This window comes from Xiphias gladius, chromosome 23, assembly GCF_016859285.1.
Source record: "Xiphias gladius isolate SHS-SW01 ecotype Sanya breed wild chromosome 23, ASM1685928v1, whole genome shotgun sequence".
Lineage (NCBI taxonomy): Eukaryota > Metazoa > Chordata > Actinopteri > Istiophoriformes > Xiphiidae > Xiphias > Xiphias gladius.
Window position 1 is genome coordinate 6,988,864 of NC_053422.1, and position 18,564 is coordinate 7,007,427.

General features: G+C 40.2%; 1 protein-coding gene across 5 annotated transcripts in view; it reads left to right on the top strand.

The window, feature by feature from the left end:
- pdgfc (platelet derived growth factor c) overlaps positions 1-18,564 on the top strand; it is a 44,906-nt gene that overhangs the window by 9,546 nt on the left and 16,796 nt on the right. The gene's annotated exons all lie outside the window — the stretch shown is intronic.

Sequence of the window (18,564 nt, forward strand, 5' to 3'; positions counted from 1 at the left end):
ATGTAAGAAATAAATGAGGGAAAAAAAATTCTAATTGATAAGCAAAAAGTTGCTGAGTCACCCTGAATCAACCACTACACAAGTTAATGGAGATCAGACTCTTGTACTAATGAACTAGTGTCTCATTATCCACATTCTGGCCACGTTCTCAAGGAATCATCCCCATTTTGCTCTAAATCAGGTGCTTAGCGAAACATAAATCAATAACCAATCATTATGTCTATATTACGTGCATCTGTGTTCCCTACTTGTGAAGTTTTAACTGGTACTACACCATTAGTGCGTGAATGACACAACCAATAATCAAAACAACTTAATACTAAATAAACAAGGTCATTCATGATCATCCAGATATGCACTGACTCATTCTGAGTCTACATCATGGCAACACATTGTGAAAAGAAGATATTTATTTAATATATTGATTATTGTTACCATGAAATGTCCCAAAGGCATTTCAGTCTGTCCCTTGTCGGACCATATTCCTAAAATAATGTGTCTATGTTGCATTCCTCTGATATTTTAGTCCCAGAATTCCTCACTGCAGACAGCGCAGCCACATTGCTTGATAGCAACAACCAGCCTGCCTCAGAGGTCACAATCTGCAGGCACGGCACTGTGGCAGGGACGAACTCAGCTGCTTTCACACTGCCGCCCTTCCTCTTCATTATGATATGAAGGCTTCCTCGTGTGTGAAACCGAGCCACTGGAATCGCAGCAGAGACATTTCATGGTTATCAAGCACCATCATTAAGCATGCTAATTTTAGAAACCAGCAATGGGAGGTACTGATGCGCGAACAGCCTCATACAGTTTAGAATACACGTTGGACACCTCAGTACAGAAACGACGTGGACCTAGATCTAGTTTCAGCAGTTGAGAGGAGAATAAAATGAAGGTGTGTCTACAGTTACAGCTTTTTACTGACTTCTAAACATTGTTGTGCAAATGAAAGTGTGTGCTGGACTTGCAGAATGTATTAGGGAAGATTAAATGCTTTTTTTGAACAGGCTCACTTAAGCCCAGATAATCAGCTTAATCAATAACACAAGGAATGCCAAAGCATATTTACGGCCAATTCTTGTATTCTGTACTGTTACTGAATGGACTTACAATGTCTTACGTGTTAAGGATTTACAAGGTGGTATAGATGGAGACTTGTTTGTCAGGTGAAGCGTCGGCTTGTCTCGCGCTACATATGTTGCCGAAGATTGCTTCTGACTTCTGTTTTATACCTTATTGAAATTGCACACCCAATGTGTGATTTGATACTTATTACATGACAGGCAGCTATAGAATAAATCGCCAGTGAGTGTCAATAAAGGTAACTTGTAAGCTCACCAGTGCGCTCAGCTTTCCAGACGGTTACCTTTCCGTTACTGTACATTATACCAGTAAGGTCTTGATTGTCCAAGTTTCAAATTTTTTTCAGCGGCTCCTTACATTGGCCACAGCTGATTGCCGTGTTAATGCTTTACAGTATTGCTCTTTGATACATTTTATGCAATGTCACCTCATGTGCTTTAGAGCAGATAACCCCTGGGACATTGCTAGAGCCCCTTTATGCCTAGCTGAACTGATGTACATCTTAACAAAATTGCCTTTTTTCCTCCATGTATTGCTCTTGCGGCATGCGGTGCACCCTGAAGGCGCACTACCACTCAGATATACATTCCTCCAAAGTTTTTATGGAGAGATTTATCTGGCTTTCAGTTCCCATTACCTAAAATACCTACAATTCTAATCCATAAGTCACGCATGCCCCAGGAAATCAAACTACCACTGTGTCTTCCAGAAGAACCAGAAGCTATTAAATGGAGATGTGAAATTTCCCAGCTCTTATGCATTTAGGGGGGGAAATAAAAAACACACCTGTCCCAGTAATCATCAGTGCAGCGCCGTCCCATTCTGGCTGGATTATGTCACCTAGCACATGGTGAGATGTGATATACGACGCAATGCCAGTGGCATACAGAGACAGTAACCCAATCACACATACTATTTTGAGAATGTATGGCTTTTCCCAAAGCACAAATAGGTTTTTCGGTGCAGGCTGGATACGGTCTGCCACAGCGTGCTTACACTGGGATCCCCCTGGGAAGGTATCCATTTCTACGGCCCAAATGGAATGAAAATGCATGTTAGCTATTAGGTCTTACGACCGACTGGAATGATTTCACCAACTGGGTGGGTGCATGCTTGTGTGTAGCTGTGAATTTACCCTTTACTCAAACCAGCCACATATACATGATTGTTCTGCAGTACTGGGAAACGTTTTGTCTTGGAGCTACAGGTTCATACCCTGTCACTTTGGTAGCTTCTTCTTTTGGTGATCTGGAATTTTTACGCTGCAATTCCTTTTTTTTTTTTAATCGGTTGGGGTGTACATAATATCCTGACACTTGGCTTGGCCTTTTTTATTCCATTCGCTGTCATCAGGGCGCTGTTGTGATGGATATGATAAAATGCGCAATCTGTAACTTTGTTGCAGCGCGAGGAGCTGTCCTTATCTTGTACGATGTAAAAAAGAACTTGGCAACACTGGCCGACTTGCTGGAAAAGTGCACTTCATTCATGCAACAGCCCCGTGCTGAAGCACACAGACTCTTCCAGTAAGTCAGTTAGAGATGCCCAGTTATTTTTCACATTTGGTTCTCTTGTTACTTGGGCATCTAGTTGACTGCTGAAGTAGCAACACTGTTCCAGTGTGCACTATGAGTAGCTGATTTGTCTCTGCACGCGTTGCCATGCTAAATGGTTGTAAACGTATCATTCTTGATGATTAAAAGGGAATCTGATTCTGGCTGTGGTTAGGCAGTTGGTGCAGAGGTGTGGAGAGGAAAGGGCTTAATGCCCAGATGTTCAGTACCAGTTGAGGCATACAACATATGACAAATTCAGTCAAGTAGTGAAAAAATATGCAAGTTTATAGATGATCTGGAATTACACACAGGGCGTAGATGATGTAATCAAAGGATCTCAAACAAGCTAAGGACTGGAAGTAATGTGATATATTCCAATTGGTTGATAGTTGGCTGTGCCAAAGTAACATGGAAGCCCAGGATAGTATGTAGTAATCTAGTAGGAAGTATTGGGTATAATGTAATTTACTGCTAGTTAGGTTCCCTTTTTCACTATACTGTTCACAAACAAATAATAGTAAATGGAGAATCTTAATCCTGGAGGGTTTGGCTAGTTGATAGGCATTTCCTACAGCAGACATTTTGACTTGTCATAGCAGGAAGGCACAGGTGTAACTAATAACCTTAATTATGGCTCCGCTCCATTTAGGTGTGCCGGTATGCTGTGCCAGTGGGCCAGAAAGCAAAACAGACAGAGGGCCCTTGAGCTGGCAAATCTAAATTCAGCGCAGTCTTTATTTATGTTATTAGTTAGACCTGTGATCGACAAGTGAAAATGCCCACTGTAACAATGGTCCATTTAGTGTTGGTGGCGACACAAGTGGTGTTACAGCTTGTCAGCTTGTCGTAAGCCTAAAATTACGTTGTGTAAATCAAAGACCTTTAATCTTGAATTCAGGTAAAGATAGCGTTTTTAGTCCGGAATGAGTGTGGAGCAAGGTGACGTACGTAAACCGGGCAGCTCCACATGCAAGACGGTGACGGTCGTTAGACGAAGGAAAACATTATTTACATTTAGTGTAAGTTCATGTATACATTACGCATACAGGTCCTGTCTTATCTGTTCCATCAGCAGTTTGGTGTTTGGTGTTAAATAACATATTGGTGCGTACATATGTGCCATCGAAGAGGGCAGATCGGATTCACAATAAACCCCCATTTTTCACTTTCACTTTCATTTGAAAGTGGTGCTTTTTAAAAATACTATCCAGAGTGGGTAAGCCTAAAAACTGATGGTCTTGCTTTGTAGTGTGCAAGGCCTAAATCGCATGCTGAACGTTTCTGTCTGTACTAATGCATCACGGTACACAGTAAACGACAGCTGCTGACTTTTTGAGAGCCAAAAAAAAAAAAAAAAAAGAATCTGAAAAAGACCTGATAATACCATTCGCAGTGTTTTTACAAACATGCAATGGCATGCAGTAAGTGGTCAGATTAAATGAATAATAAATGGACATATGTAGGTGCTTCTACATAATACCACTTTTAAGCTATATGAAATGGACTGACAAGAATGTTGAACATTTTACTGCCAGTCATTATATCTCTCCAAGACTTTTTTTCACTCCCACAGGGAAGATTGTGTGATAATAGCTTGAAGGACGCCTTCTGAATTAGTAATGCTGAGAAACGGAGAGACTATGTAAAAAGGGCATGGCGGGTTACCAACCAGTTCGTAGGAAAGGTGTTAACCCCCCCCCCCCTTCCTCCTCCTTCTCCTTTTCCCTCCACATTTTACATCTGTTCAGCAGCCTCTAATTAGGGCTTTTACAGACGACAGCATTAAAGAAGTCCGGAACCACGCCAACTAATGAGATGCCATTGACAGGGCAGATCTTTCATGCACAACAACGTTTGTCAAAATCTATCTTTCATTTTCTGCCTTGACAGCCAAGTTTGTTCAACACTTTGTCTCCCTTCACACCTGTTGACAGGCCTAGGCTAAGATTTAAAGTGGATCAGTGCGTCGGCTTGTTTTTGGCATAGTTTGCGGCATCGGATGCTCGTGGTGATGGATTTTCTCAGGCAGATAACTGACATGTTTGCATGCATGCGGCGGACATGAGACATTTTTCACCACTCTCTTGCTGCCAATATTTCTATTATGTTGAACACAGATAGTTCAGCACTCTGCTCTTGAAAAGGTTTTTTTTTTCTTTCTTTTTTTTACAGATACAGACGAGAACAGTGCAGTTGAAGTCCACAATCAGTTCCTTAGCTACATATCATGATTTTTTTTTTTTTTTTTTTTAATGCTATTAAATTTCAAAGAGAGCATTGGAGCATATTAGGAAAGACCAAAACACAAGCATTTTGCAACCGAGTGTACTTTCCGAAAGTACAGATTATAATAATGAGACCATTCTCCAATTTCAATTCACAATAACACGGTCTTTCATCATTAAAACATGGTCATTAAAAATGTAGATAACTACCATTTTAACATGCCCCTCAAAAATGATTGATAGTTAAAAGAATCAAACATATGATGGTACATCAAAGACCATCATGAGAAAGTAATTTATTTAATTTATTTGATGATAATCGATCAGCTCTCAACAGGTTACAAAATATTGTACTGAGAATCATATCATGGATTGTTATAACCTTGAGTAGTATGCACTAACAAAGAGGTATTACAGATCAGCATAAACAGTTGGTTACTCCTGACATTACATTACATTTCATTACTCAGAGGTGCCTTCCAACAACTACAACGGACGGTAAACTAGTTCGCACTCAGAGTGAAGCGCAGCAAGCTGTGAACACAAAATTGACATATGATCACCTTAAGTATTTGATATTGAATTGTTAGCAAATGCTTGCTTATTTACACATCCAGCAAATACGCAGCAACATTATCATTTATTTTAAATTGTGTTTTTGGATAACTAGCAAACCTAAGTCCAATATTCATTCTCCTTGTAGCACTGTTTTGGTTTCTATCACCTCATGAGGGAAATATCTGGCTTTTTAGTGCCTCAACACTCCTCTTTGCTCACCAGCTAGTTGCTGACTTTGTCTGTCTGCCTTTTGGTGCTGGGCACGTAGTGTATTAGAGCTAGTATTAGAAAACAGCTGCTGATGTTGAGGAGAGAGCTAAGACCAAAGAGGTAAGCCGAAAGATGCTTAAATGCTCTGTAGAGCTGAGCAGAACTGCCTTTTAATTCTCCTAGTTACAAGGGACACCTTTCACATTACGTATAATCATTTGATCCAGTTTTGATGACAAAATATTGTAATAAAAATAAATAAATTGATTTGAGCAGCTTTCGGGTATAACACTGAAAATATTAATTTACAATATATGATGGATAAATAAACATTTAGTCTTGATGGTCTATAATATATAGAGCAACTTTTTCCTGATGATTCACCCAAGAGTGGGCTAATCAGTAATACATCTGTGATTTCTTAGAAACTAACTCTGCAGTTAGTCTTATATACGTGCTGGTTGCAGGTTGCTGTTTAGGCCACAACCAGGGAAGCTTAGTTCAGGAATTGACTTGTGTAGTTTTAGTAAAAAGCATTTACCCAGATGCTCAAACCCACTTTCTAAAACTACTGGAGAGAAAGGTATCTGTTTTTTAACCATTTATCTCAGGAGGTAATTACATGGCTATTGTTCCCTAAGTGCAGCTTCATGAACATTCATTGTTTCCAAAGATAAAATAAGGCTTTTAGTGGCTGGCTGTGTACTTCCATTTCTTTTCTTTTTTTTTATGTTTCTGTGATAAAGGATTGCATCCTTTGCAGGTTTATGTTTAGAAGTAAATGGAACTGAAAGCTGTTTTTCTGAGCAGTCAGAGAGCATCAGAGAGGAGCGCTGGGAGGCCTTCTGTCAAACGGCGGACAGTCGGAGGCTTAATGACCTGTGTCGACAATAAAAAATAAATAAATGAATGAAGCAAACTGGGTGTTAAGTGCTTAGCACCTCCGTTTATTTGTCATTTCTAACAACATTTCCCAAACAAGCACATAAACATGAGACCCACTGAGTCTGGTGACATCACAGCAATCCTCACAAGATCTTAGTCATGGTGAAATGTGCATGTGGTTAGATGCAAAGGTCAAGCAAGGGTTACTGGTAAATAAATAGGGTAATAAAGCTCACCCTGTTAATGGTTTGATAAACTGAATTACATTTAGAGAGCAACTGATTAACTAACATACCACTGAGTTTACTGGATGTGAGTAAATCATAATCGCATTCCACCTTTCAATTACAGCTGCAGGTTTTACTCGCTTAATTTACTTGCTGGATGTGTATTCATGAAGCTGGCTTGATTCGTATGAGAACCGCTCTGGTTTGCCTTGACGATCTGCCCGCAATTAGCCCACAAAAACAGACAACGATTGGGTCCGAGGTCCAGCTAAGGTGAGATATGATATCCACAGCCTCATCTAGCGTTCAACAGAGTGAATCACGTAAAATTCCACCTTGTATTTGGCAAAACTGTGGTGAGTAACCTTCATTTGCCATTTTGTTTCACTTCAGTCGTTCAGCCTGAGCCTTGTGCCCATGTTAGCCGATTTCTTGTCGGCAATGGGGGTTATTCAGTGTTGTTGTTGGGTTCAACATAATTTAAGTTGAAACAAAAGTTAAACTTTTTCACAATAATAAAAAAAATGCTTCTGTATGTGAACACACAACAACTTCCACAGCTGTGATGATCTTAACCCAGCTTGTAATTTTTTCTGTCGATATTTTTCATGACTGTAGCTAGGTAGCTTACTAGCCATGTAAGAAGATGACATCCCCACGGTTAATCCCACCTAAGCTCTGATTGGTCAGTTGTTCTTCTCACTGATTGGTCGGTTGTTTTGGGGGAAACAGCTATCGACACCAGACCTATATAAATTGCAGATTTGAAAACAAATGTGAAATGCGGACAGCACTTTAGAGTTTTGGACCCAGGAATTCTGTTTCAGTATTCAGCATTTCATACTGCTGAGATTCTGCTGTAATATTTTTATAACCTCATACCGCTCACATTTGATTACACAACTAAGACCGGTAAGAGAGACACAGGGAGCGAGTCAGATGAGGCAATTCGTCAAAAGATTTTTGAGATTTTCGAGATTTGCTGTAGACCGCTTACTCTACACCCTTTTGTATTTCTGACATAATGGCTGAAATACAAATCCGTTGGAAACTTGTGGATAAATGGATCCATAGGGAACTGGTTTGTGAGCAACATTGAGTTGGTAAATTATTATTTTCCCCTCTTATGGGAACCTGCAGCTGTCTATAACCAGCAGACACTAACTCCCTGCCGTTGCCTAAAATTGATGTTTCCCCTCAAAAACATAAATCTTCCAATTTTCTAATCCTCATGTTGCTACTCGTGTCAACTCTGAAGATCCAGGTACAAACTTGCTTGGTTTAGCAAAGGCAGCCCTTTGGCAAGTTGTGATGTTGTCGTGTATACACAGATATAGCTCCCTGGGGTTTGGAGGACATGCATAGTGGACTGGGTGGTTGGTTGTTGGTAGCTGAATTATTTGGGAAGCAAGGTTTTGACCACGGGGCCATCAGTTTAAATCCTGTGAGAATTTCAGCACATTGATTTAAAGAAACCATGGCTGCAATGGGTAGTAAAAGGCCTGTATCTATGTTAGCGAGAGTAGGATGTTACAGGAAAAGAGCGGTTGTGCTCAGCAAACTCTCCCTTGGTAAATATACTTTCATGACTGTGGGTTCTGCACTGCAGCTCCTCTGCTCTAGACAGCTGGGCCAAGAGGTTACGAAGGCTTGGTGGGGTGGCAGTAATTAGAGATCCAGGGCAACCCACTTAAAGAAATCAATCTGTATCTGGAAACAGAGCCAGCCAGAGACCAGAGACCAGTTTTATTCTTAAACTACCACAATTAAAATGTTCTTTTACTTGTCTCTTTATCTTTAGCTTTGTATTAATCATTCAATTTGCCACAGCTGAAAATCTCAGCACACCTTTGAAGGCTTTACTCAGATTTGCTTGCACTGCTCCAAGCTTCTTAAAGGGTTGTTCAGAGGTTATGTTTGTTATGTAAATTATATAATTTTTCGGAATTCTTGACAGCTGTTGTGTTTAGATGGCTATTACTTAGTGGCTGCAATGCTCTACGTTTTGAAGAGCCAGGGAATTTAGTAGTGAGCGCTGGGAGGTCTATGTTACTTGGATTTTAATGATGCAAGATAAGATTAAAGTAATGGGACAAGGGGAGGAAGATGTGTGAAGATAAACTCACTCAGTGTGTGAATCTGGCCGTTATCCCAGTTGCAACCTAAGCTTTACTGAGATTCCAGCGCAGATATGTCCAGTCCCAGTCCAGTTTAGAAATCATTACTTGAAAACATTATTGACCTCTTCCAAACTGTTCATTGCAGATTTGTGTGTGTTTCTGTCTTGGATCAGCTATCAGTCCTTTCAGCCACGTTCATTACAAAACCTGCATCTTTGATCAGTCTTAAACGCAGTGTCTGAATCTGGTATGGCACAGCTGTCTTCCAATCTGGCTCATCACAGATCAAACTGTAATTTTCTCCAAACATCCAGCTGTCCGCTTTACAGATGTGACTACAAAGCAGCCCGGAGCTGCCGTCCACAGCTGTGGAGAGAAGTTTAAAAAAGAGGTGGTTCATCTGTCAGCGCCTGGTTTCCAGCCAGAAGGGGAGGTTAGAGTCCTCTCCCAGTGTTTGTGAGATACATTTTGCAGCCTTTTTACTTTCTTTTTTTGGCTAAACTATCAGTCCATCCACTTCACAATGATTAACTTTGATATTGATTCTGAGTTTGACAGCTGACAAGGAAACTGAGGTTGATATGGGGCACCCTCCATTACTGAAGGCACAGGGCTTGATTGTAAGTTGAAGAGAGAGACAGAGAGACTTACAGGTCTATACACAGTTGTAACTTGTTGTGTGGCCTTACAGTCAAACAAAAACTAAATATATATTTGTGAACACAAGGTTCTTGCTCTTTACTGAAGACCTTGGCAAGTGTTCTGGTTCTTGGATACTGCCAAGCACTCAGCTTGGTTATTGCTTTCCCAGAGGTTTGTCAATGAAGGTCAGCGGTACTGGGATGTCTTTGAACTTGAAATTTTCAATTGGTACCACACTTGTCTCTACCTTATGGTGGCCATCAGTCTTGTGCCACCTTTCCAGCTGGTTTTTTTTGTTTGTTTTTTTATTCCCCACATATCGGTGTCAGTGCTACCAGACGTTTGGCCTATAAAGTAGGAAACATTGAGTAACAAGCCTGGCATTTATTAAAATAAGTAATCATCTTAAGAGATTATCACTTTAGATAAAAGAGACCTACACTACACTTGCTTGTAATTGCTGGTGCAGTTTATTTCATGAATGAAAAAGAGTATAACTGAGACTGGATGGGCTTATTTTGCACATTTCTGACTGATTTTGGTGCTGATATCATGTCTAAATCCAGGCTCAGGGGCTCAGGCACGGCATTCCAGTAGGTCAACACAAATGGACGGCTGTAGTGAAAAGACTGACACTCAATCTTCCTTTTTCTGGATGCTAAACACAAGTGTGGGCACTAATTAGAGGCTCTAAGAAATCATTCAGGGGCGGGGAGCCGTCGTAACCTGAGGAGAGGCCGTTGTGTGGCGACGAGTTTCACTGGGCTGGACGGGGCCAAAGCCTGAGGGGTTGAAAGAATTCAGTTTGGCTTTGGTGTGTCTGCTTTTCACACAACTTCACATGTGCTATCACATCACTGTGCATTTACTATCAATAACAACCTGCAGCTGTGGGCTTTACAAAACCTTATCACCATTTGTAATCATTTCTCAGATAAAACTTACATTAAGGACACATTTCATAACAGTTAAGGAAGTTAAATCTTTCCTGGTTTTGACGGCTTCTTATGTTGGTCAACACAGGGTATTTTTATGCTAGAAACAACTGGAAGTTTGTTTGTTTTTTATTCTAATTATTTTCTAGTAACCTTGAGCTACGTTTAAGGCTCCTTATGTTTGGTCTTTACTATAGTTTCCCCCATAAATATTACATAAATATATGCAAGATTTTTTTTTTAAATGAGGTGAGATTAGTTTCCATTGATTTTCACCTGGATTTCACCTGGTCCTACACATCCAAACGTTGATGTGTTTCCTGCTGCAGGAACACTGGAAATTTGTCCCAAGATCACACTATATTCTGTTATGATACAGTTTACAATGTTTTGTAATCATCATTGTAAACGTTTTTAGCAGTTAATATACATGTGTAATCTGTTTATTTTACCATTCTGTAATAACAGAAAAAGGTTAATAAACGAGGCGTGTGCCGATGGTCAGCAAGCAAACTGCAAGTTTTTTGTTTGTTTTCCAAAATGTTCCTGGAGCTGTTGTATATACAATGAAATACATACGTTTGAGATGCCTTTTTATAATTCCCCTTTACTACTCTGTTTTAGGCAGATGTAAACATATAAACGTACACCCATTATGGACCGCCTACGGAAAAGCTGTAGATAGAATATGACAGCGTATACAAACACATGCATGCGGACACAAACACGAAGTAGTGGTATCGGGTTTGGCCATCTGATATGATCCGCAGATGTTTTGTTTTGCCTCTGCAGCAGGTGTCAACAGATGTCCCTCCTTCCTACTTGGCCAGGTTGACCTCATGGACCACCCTTCAGTCGGGCGACCTCTGGGTGCAGGCACCCCTCTTGGAAATGATTTGCCCTGATGATGTGTTCCTGAGCAGTTCATTCCCACCCTGCCCCCTCAAGGGTCACTGGTCTGGCCTCCCAGTAGATAGGGCAGCATGAAAATCGAGCATTTCATTGCCGGCATCAATAAACTATCACATTATTATGTTGCGACACAGCAAAACCAAAGTGTTCAGTCCTTTTAGTGCTGGGATTGATTACAATTCCTGTGCACTTTGACCTCTTCACTTCAAAAGCTTTCATGGGTCATAATTGTCCACCTGTCCACCATAAAAGAAGTGTAAGTGTAAGAGATCTGAGAAGCAAAGTAGATAGGCTTTGTGAATCTTTTTGCATTTTTTGGCTCTTTCTGTCAGCTTCAAAGCACAGAGATGAAACAGCTTGTCTGACAGCTATGCTTACAGTCGTGGGTGACAGTACAGTAAGTGCCAGTGAGCCCCCTAGAGGATTGGGGCTCAACTGCATTTGCACTCTCTCCATGTCTAGCTGTGCTTCTCCAGCCTTTTTTTTTTTTTTTTTTTTTTGGCATAATTTCAAACACCGGAATATGATTTAAAAACAGATGTACTGACTAAAAATGCCTAAAGAAAAGAATGCTGAGTATAAATCACGGATATTTAGTTTCCAGCCATAGATGCCGCACTGTGAGTTGGCTGATGACAGCGATGGGGCTTCTCTCCAACCTGGTCAATCATGACTCTTAATTATACATCACCACCATTACCATCATCATTCATATTATTTGTGGAAAACCAAAAGTGTACGAGGCACTTTTCAAGTGTGACTTGTGGGTGGAGGTGTGTTGTTTTTGCTCCAGAGCCCTTCAGCGGGTCATAGAGTATTGGCAGGTTTCGATGGACACGGTGATCAATATTATCTTTGACATTTCTGCCATGAGATGGTGTCTAATCTCTGGGTCTGTCATGTGTGGAGATAAGAAAAGGATTTGCAGCTTTGCTCATGCTGTCAGTGAACTGTACTGGATTTTAAGAATCTTCAAATATAGAGAGTAGAAAACTAATATTTTGATCTTTATGATTGTTATAATCAAAATGCACACAATGTGCACAAATATTGTGTAATGTGTACAAAAATGTATAAACTGTCGAACACAGTTCATGCAAATGGTAAAGATATTGGTAAAGATGGCTCACATTGGATCACACTAAATACCTGCATTGGATAAATGATCCTTTACAGAGACTTAACAGGGAGGGGAATGGATATGTCAAAATATTTTAATATACTTTATGTACTTCAGTATACACGCATTCAACAATCATTCGGTCGGTAAGAAGTGTGTAATTTGGTGAGTCAGATATATTATCAAATCTTTCTTCTATCTTTCTTCCTTTATTTCTTTCAGCCACCTCAGCAGGGAATTTGGGTTTCAAACCTGTTATGCTTCCTCTTCAGCCCAACACACAGAAGCATATGCCTGGCAGATTAAATCACTGCAGTAGGGTCCCACGCAGCCAAATTATTTTTTAATGGTATGAAAGGTTCCCATGGCGTGTTTCAGCCCTCTCCTTGCCCGACTGACTGTAAACCCAAGAGCAATAAATATCCCAGGCAGGGTCGGGAATTTACTGCACCTGTAGTACCCACTGCACCGTCTTAATAAGCAGCAGATGTTGGAGTGATTGCGTCGAACCTGAAACGCATGCACGGAAAAAAGGGAATTCTTTGTGAGCTACAGTTTCATCACCTGGCCAAAGCTGCTCCAACTCCGTTGCTCGGGGGCTCGCATTCATTTTGATCAGCGGGCAACAGTGCTGAAATTAAAAACAATTTGGATTAAGTGTCACTGTGACTCGGCTGTCGATTACTGGACAGGGAAATAGCTGTCATGAATGGTTATCCGTGATGCATGAGGCTGCTGGGAGAGCACGGTGTAGTACGGCACCGATCTTTAGCCCATAATGTGTGAAAATAATAATTTGAACAACTTGCTGAGCAAATGCAGCCATGTGGCGGTGTAATCCATACCACTTTGATTTCATTTGGGGATTCATATATTTCTTGTTTCAAGTTGTAGTCAGAACCAATAGAAAGGAAATATAATGGCCAATAGTAGTGCGGCCTAAATGTTCCTTGTTCTCCAAAAGAATGCCAAAGTTATGTCTGCTGTATCATGCAGTACGACCACCAGCCAAACTTCAAAGCTAACACACATGTAGTGAGACACTGTGATGATATCATGTCAAGAAAGATGATTTTACTGACCCTAGCAGGAGCCAGAGTGGATGGTTTTCATTCCTCCCATTGCTTTTATATGAGAAACATGCAGCAGTCTTGACAAAGGGGCTGCTCTCATTAGTTAATCTTTGCTTGAAGGCATCTAACATGTATTAATGCATCTGGGTATGCATGCGAATAAATCTGTTTGTGTTTGTGTATATACCTGTGTGTGTGTGTGTGTGTGTGTGTGTGTGTGTGTGTGTGTGTGTGTGTGTATGAGGGGCTGGAGGTTTGGTTCTGTGAACATTTGCTAATGTACTGTATCCGCTGTACTGTATCATCGCTGTGCTGTCTTCTGTGTATGTATATAACTCATTTGATACTGTTATAATTGTTGTTATTATCACCACTAGCAGTAACAGTAGTAGTAATATAGATGTTCAATGCTATTGTGCACTAAGGTAACAGTGCGCACATGTCCATGTTCCTTTTGCATGCGCACTCCAGTTTTGTTTTGGCAGGGGAAAGGTTAATGTTTAACAGCATGAAAGGTTCACCGACTAATGTGTGAACAAAGCACAATAGCTGCACTGTATAGGCTCCTATTTATTCAGAGTCACTTCCTCCCTTAATAGCCGGCTCTACTTTCCTTACACAGGAAAAAAGTAGGTCAAGGAAAAGTCATGTTTGAGGTAATTCACTCTAGGGGACCGCTTCTATGATCATTAGATGACACGGGTTAACCCCGAGAGTGAGGTCATTTTCAAGTCAAAGTTACACCCAGAATCCGGCCCGGCTGGTAGAGTGCCGGCGCGTTTCACAGCGAGCGGAGGGCAAATGAGAGAGGGAGGATATCAATGGGAGGATTGAAAAGAGAGACGCTTGAAAAGACAGTATTGTTAATGAAAAAGATAAAGAAAAGCTTCAGTAGAAAAGGAAGGAGGTTGTTTTTCTGACCTTGTGGATTCTGCTTTAATCAAATATTGGTTTTCAGCTGATGTACTCTGACAGAGCTCACTCGTAAGGAGTTTCTGCTTTGATGCAAGTGAACAAAAGATCCACAGTGTAGAGTCTTTGATAGCTCTTTCGTGATACTTCATTCTTGAGCTTCAGGCACAAAGACCTGAACTGATTAGGAATGCAAACACATTGTTCCCCCACCCACTGAAATTATATGTGATATGTGTGTTAGGATTAAGCAGGATATTTGGAGACTTTTTGCATTAAGTATGATTTCATCCATGCAGACCTCCGGACTACGTCTTCATCAGGACCTAATGTTATTATTCCGGCGTTTCATTCTTCTTTTTTCCCTTTTCCCCTGCAATATCAAGCTCAGATTTTTCTTCCAGATTCTCCCCGTATTTACAGTCATAATAAAGAGGCATTTCTGTCGATATTTAGCAGATTTTTCCCAAGGAATTGTGTACAGAGAGCGCCATAAAAAGCAGACATCTATTTATAATTGTGCAGGTAGACTTTTGTCGTCCACTTCTATTAATACCATATGTACACCCACTATCACACATGCAATACAATACATCTTAAGCCATATATTGAAGAATCACATTTTTTCCACATTATTTATTATGTAATCCACGAGAGCCTGTATGGTAGAGCTCACACTAATGGGGATGTAATTAAAAACATGTCATTTTGATGTAGGGCCAAGCTTTAATAGCATGAAAGCTATCGGCTTCTTTCCTCCTGAGCCAGCAAATGGATATAAAAACAGTCAATCAAACCTTGTGTGTTGCAGCCATTTGCACCACAGATTAAAAGCGCAATCAGCCGGGTTTTTTTTAGTAATTAATGCAAACACATCAAAGAAATATTGACTCCAGGAACAAAACGTTTGGTAGACTTCTTTGAATAATATCATTCTGTTATAAAACCCCTGAGAAAGGTGTATTCCTCAACTACAAAATATAGTTTAAAGGATCTTTTTTAGTACAACGCTTGATAGAAGGTCTATTTTCCTCTCCGCAGGGAGTGCATGTATGATTTTGCAAAAAGTGTGATTTGCCAGGAGAAACTGGCCCACATTTTGTAAGACAGTTTGTACTTGAGGCCAACTCTTCACATAGTTATGAAAGAGCTTGTTCATTGAGAAGTCATGCCTGGGCTTTGTTTTTCTTTGCATCTGGCACACTGTCATTCAGTCTGTTCCCACCTGGCTCGCCACCAAACCCAAATGAAAACATCAAAGTGAACCTGCAATATGAAGGTTTTTTTTTTTTTTTTTTTTCAAAAAGTGTCGGTGATGTTTTATCTACCCACTCTACTGATAGACAGCATCAGTCAGGATGCCAGGAGCGAAAGTCCGGATCACATCAAGTTACGTGTCGACAAAATGCTGGTTTTTACTGAATCAGCAAAGGGTTGGATGCCATCCTGTTAACAATGAGAAACTGAAAGAAAAGGAAAACCAAAAAGAAAATGCACTGCCGTTTTCAGTTTTTGGTATAAGCTGGTATTACTGTATGTAATATTATTGCACTCTGACAAGCAAATGTTAACAAATGTTAAATAGACAACAATTGACTCTTTTTGAAAAAAGTTGTGTGCATTGGTTTCAAATTGACCATTTGCTAAAACCCTCCCCCAACAGTGATTGTCCTGTCAAAGGGTAGCAGTCCTAACCAGGCACAGCAGGCCTCTCATTGAATTTCTCAACGTGTTGAAGTGATGTGCAAGGGGCTGTAGAGAGAGTGATATCTTACATGTAAAGGGTTTGGAGGGCTGTGTAGTTTTTAGTTCACTTTTTCAAAACCCGAAAATATGGCTCTGGTGACTCTATCATTTTTTTACATTCACCAAACACACAGGATTAGTCCTCATCCTAGAAGTCTTTTTTCCTGTAATTTTAAAATAAAACATAACTTTTTGAACAATAACAAAGGTTATGTTTGAATGAAATCTGAGCGAATCTGGTCGTGCATTTTTTCCTTATCCTACTTTTAACGCTAAGACTAACCAGGTCTACGCTGCAATCCCGGTACAATGCTGTTACTTTATTTTCCCCGCCTTCTATCAACTGATAAGGATGCTAACTGTTTGCCTGAGACATGCTGCTTTGGCATCAGTCATTTAGCACGAAATCATTAATGTAGCTGTCAAGTTTATATTATTTAAGACCCCCTCTTCCAGGTTTCTTGTTTTAAGACAAGTCAGCTGGAAACATTTACTAACTAGCCGATGGAGATAACATTAACTAAACTAGCTAGCTAGCTGATCAAACTGGCCAGCGACAGTTGACATTTCAGCCTGCTTTTGTCTACCTCTGTCTGAAATCAGAATTTCGAGTGGTAAATCTGCCACAGCTGTGGTTGTAAAACGCGTGGGCCATGTGAGAACAGAGAACAGAAGGCTTGACAGGCTAAGCAATAGAGGGGTGAACTGTCAATCCTCTCCAACTAGTCTGTGACTTTAAGTTATCAGAATTTGCACTGCTAGTGAAAAAAAGACAGTGCCCAGCTGAAGCTGTTTTGACTCACTTATTTTCAGCGACCACTCCTTCAGACGGGTTTGTTGTCCTTGGAACCATGGGAAACTCAGAGTTCCCGTAGAACTGCTATTTGACATTAAACAGGGTGAGCACTTGGCACAGATTTAACCTGTCTGTGTTTTTGTTTCTATTGCAAGCAAATAACCTCAGAATGAATCACACCGCTGGATATGAATCACATCCTTTAAATCAAATTTGTCAAAATGTGTTTCAAATATAAATTTGTCTGCATAAGTTGCACCAGGGAAGTGGTTGCTCATCCATTTAATGCAGTAACAAACTTCCAGCAGCACTCTCCTTCTCCTGAGCACATTAAACCCCTGCTGCTGGGTTCTCTGACAGCTAGACGTATCGGATTGGTTTATGAATACTGAATAATCATCAGTGGTACAAAAATAAATACCGCTCCGACAAATTGATGGCAGGCTGGAGACAGAATAAATTTATCAGTTTAATCTCTGGGAGTCATCAAAATTTCAACACAGCATGCTAATACTAATAATAGTAAATTGATCCAGTTTTAATATTAGCATATTGTTGTGCTGACAGTTTTTGTGATGCAAAACAAACAAACTGTCACCTCAACTCTTAGCCTCTGTACTGCATTTCAATTAATTTCATTCTGCTTTGCTTAATAGTCCTAGAGACAAACCAGAAAGGCATTTTGCTGTGTTAAAAGTAGCTACAGATATAAAATATTTTGTGAAATATCCTTATTTTGTCATATAAAGAGTCACATGAGAAGATCTATACTAATTTCAGCTTCAGTACAAAGCTTCTTGGCTGGCTTAGCCTAAATTCTCTTAGCCTAGCTTAGCTCAAAAATAGGCGGTGGGGAAAAAGAGCTAAAGTAGCTTCACCGAAAGTACATTCCACCATCTTGAAAGCTGTCTTAAACACTGTATGTGCATTTCACATGTAAAACTAGATAACCAGACATCGTAAGGTGCAGTTATCTTACACATTGAAGCTATTTCTTCACCCAGAGAAGGTTCTGCACTTTCTCTGAATTCGATCGTTTTCGCTCACTTTGATAACTCTGGAAAACACCAAGCTGGTACTAGCATGTGAGCTAACAAGAAACAAATGTAAATGATTTGCTGAAAGGCATAATGTTTTCACATATCACTAAGACTAGCTATTTCCTTCTACATCATGTACTTTCGCTAAGCTAGGCTTGACAAAAATGAGTATTTGTATTATACTATATTTTAGGTAAAAACTAGCATTTCAGACTGCGTTGCAATGGTGATGAATAAAGCGATTATATATTGATGCTTAATGTAGTCTCAGTATGCTACTTTGTATCAATTCAATTGCTTAAAACATGAAAATAGTATAAATCTGTCTTCTGGCGTACTTACATTTGATCCATTACTGTACCGTAAACGGTCCTGTAATCAGAAGGACTTCAGGCTGTTGTTATTGCAATGGTCGTGAAGCTCAGGTGGTGGTAGCCTGGCAGTTCTTCCCCTGAAGGTGACAGGGCGTGATGGAGCCCTGAGGGACTGAGTGACAAGCTTCATCGTTGTGATTAAAACCC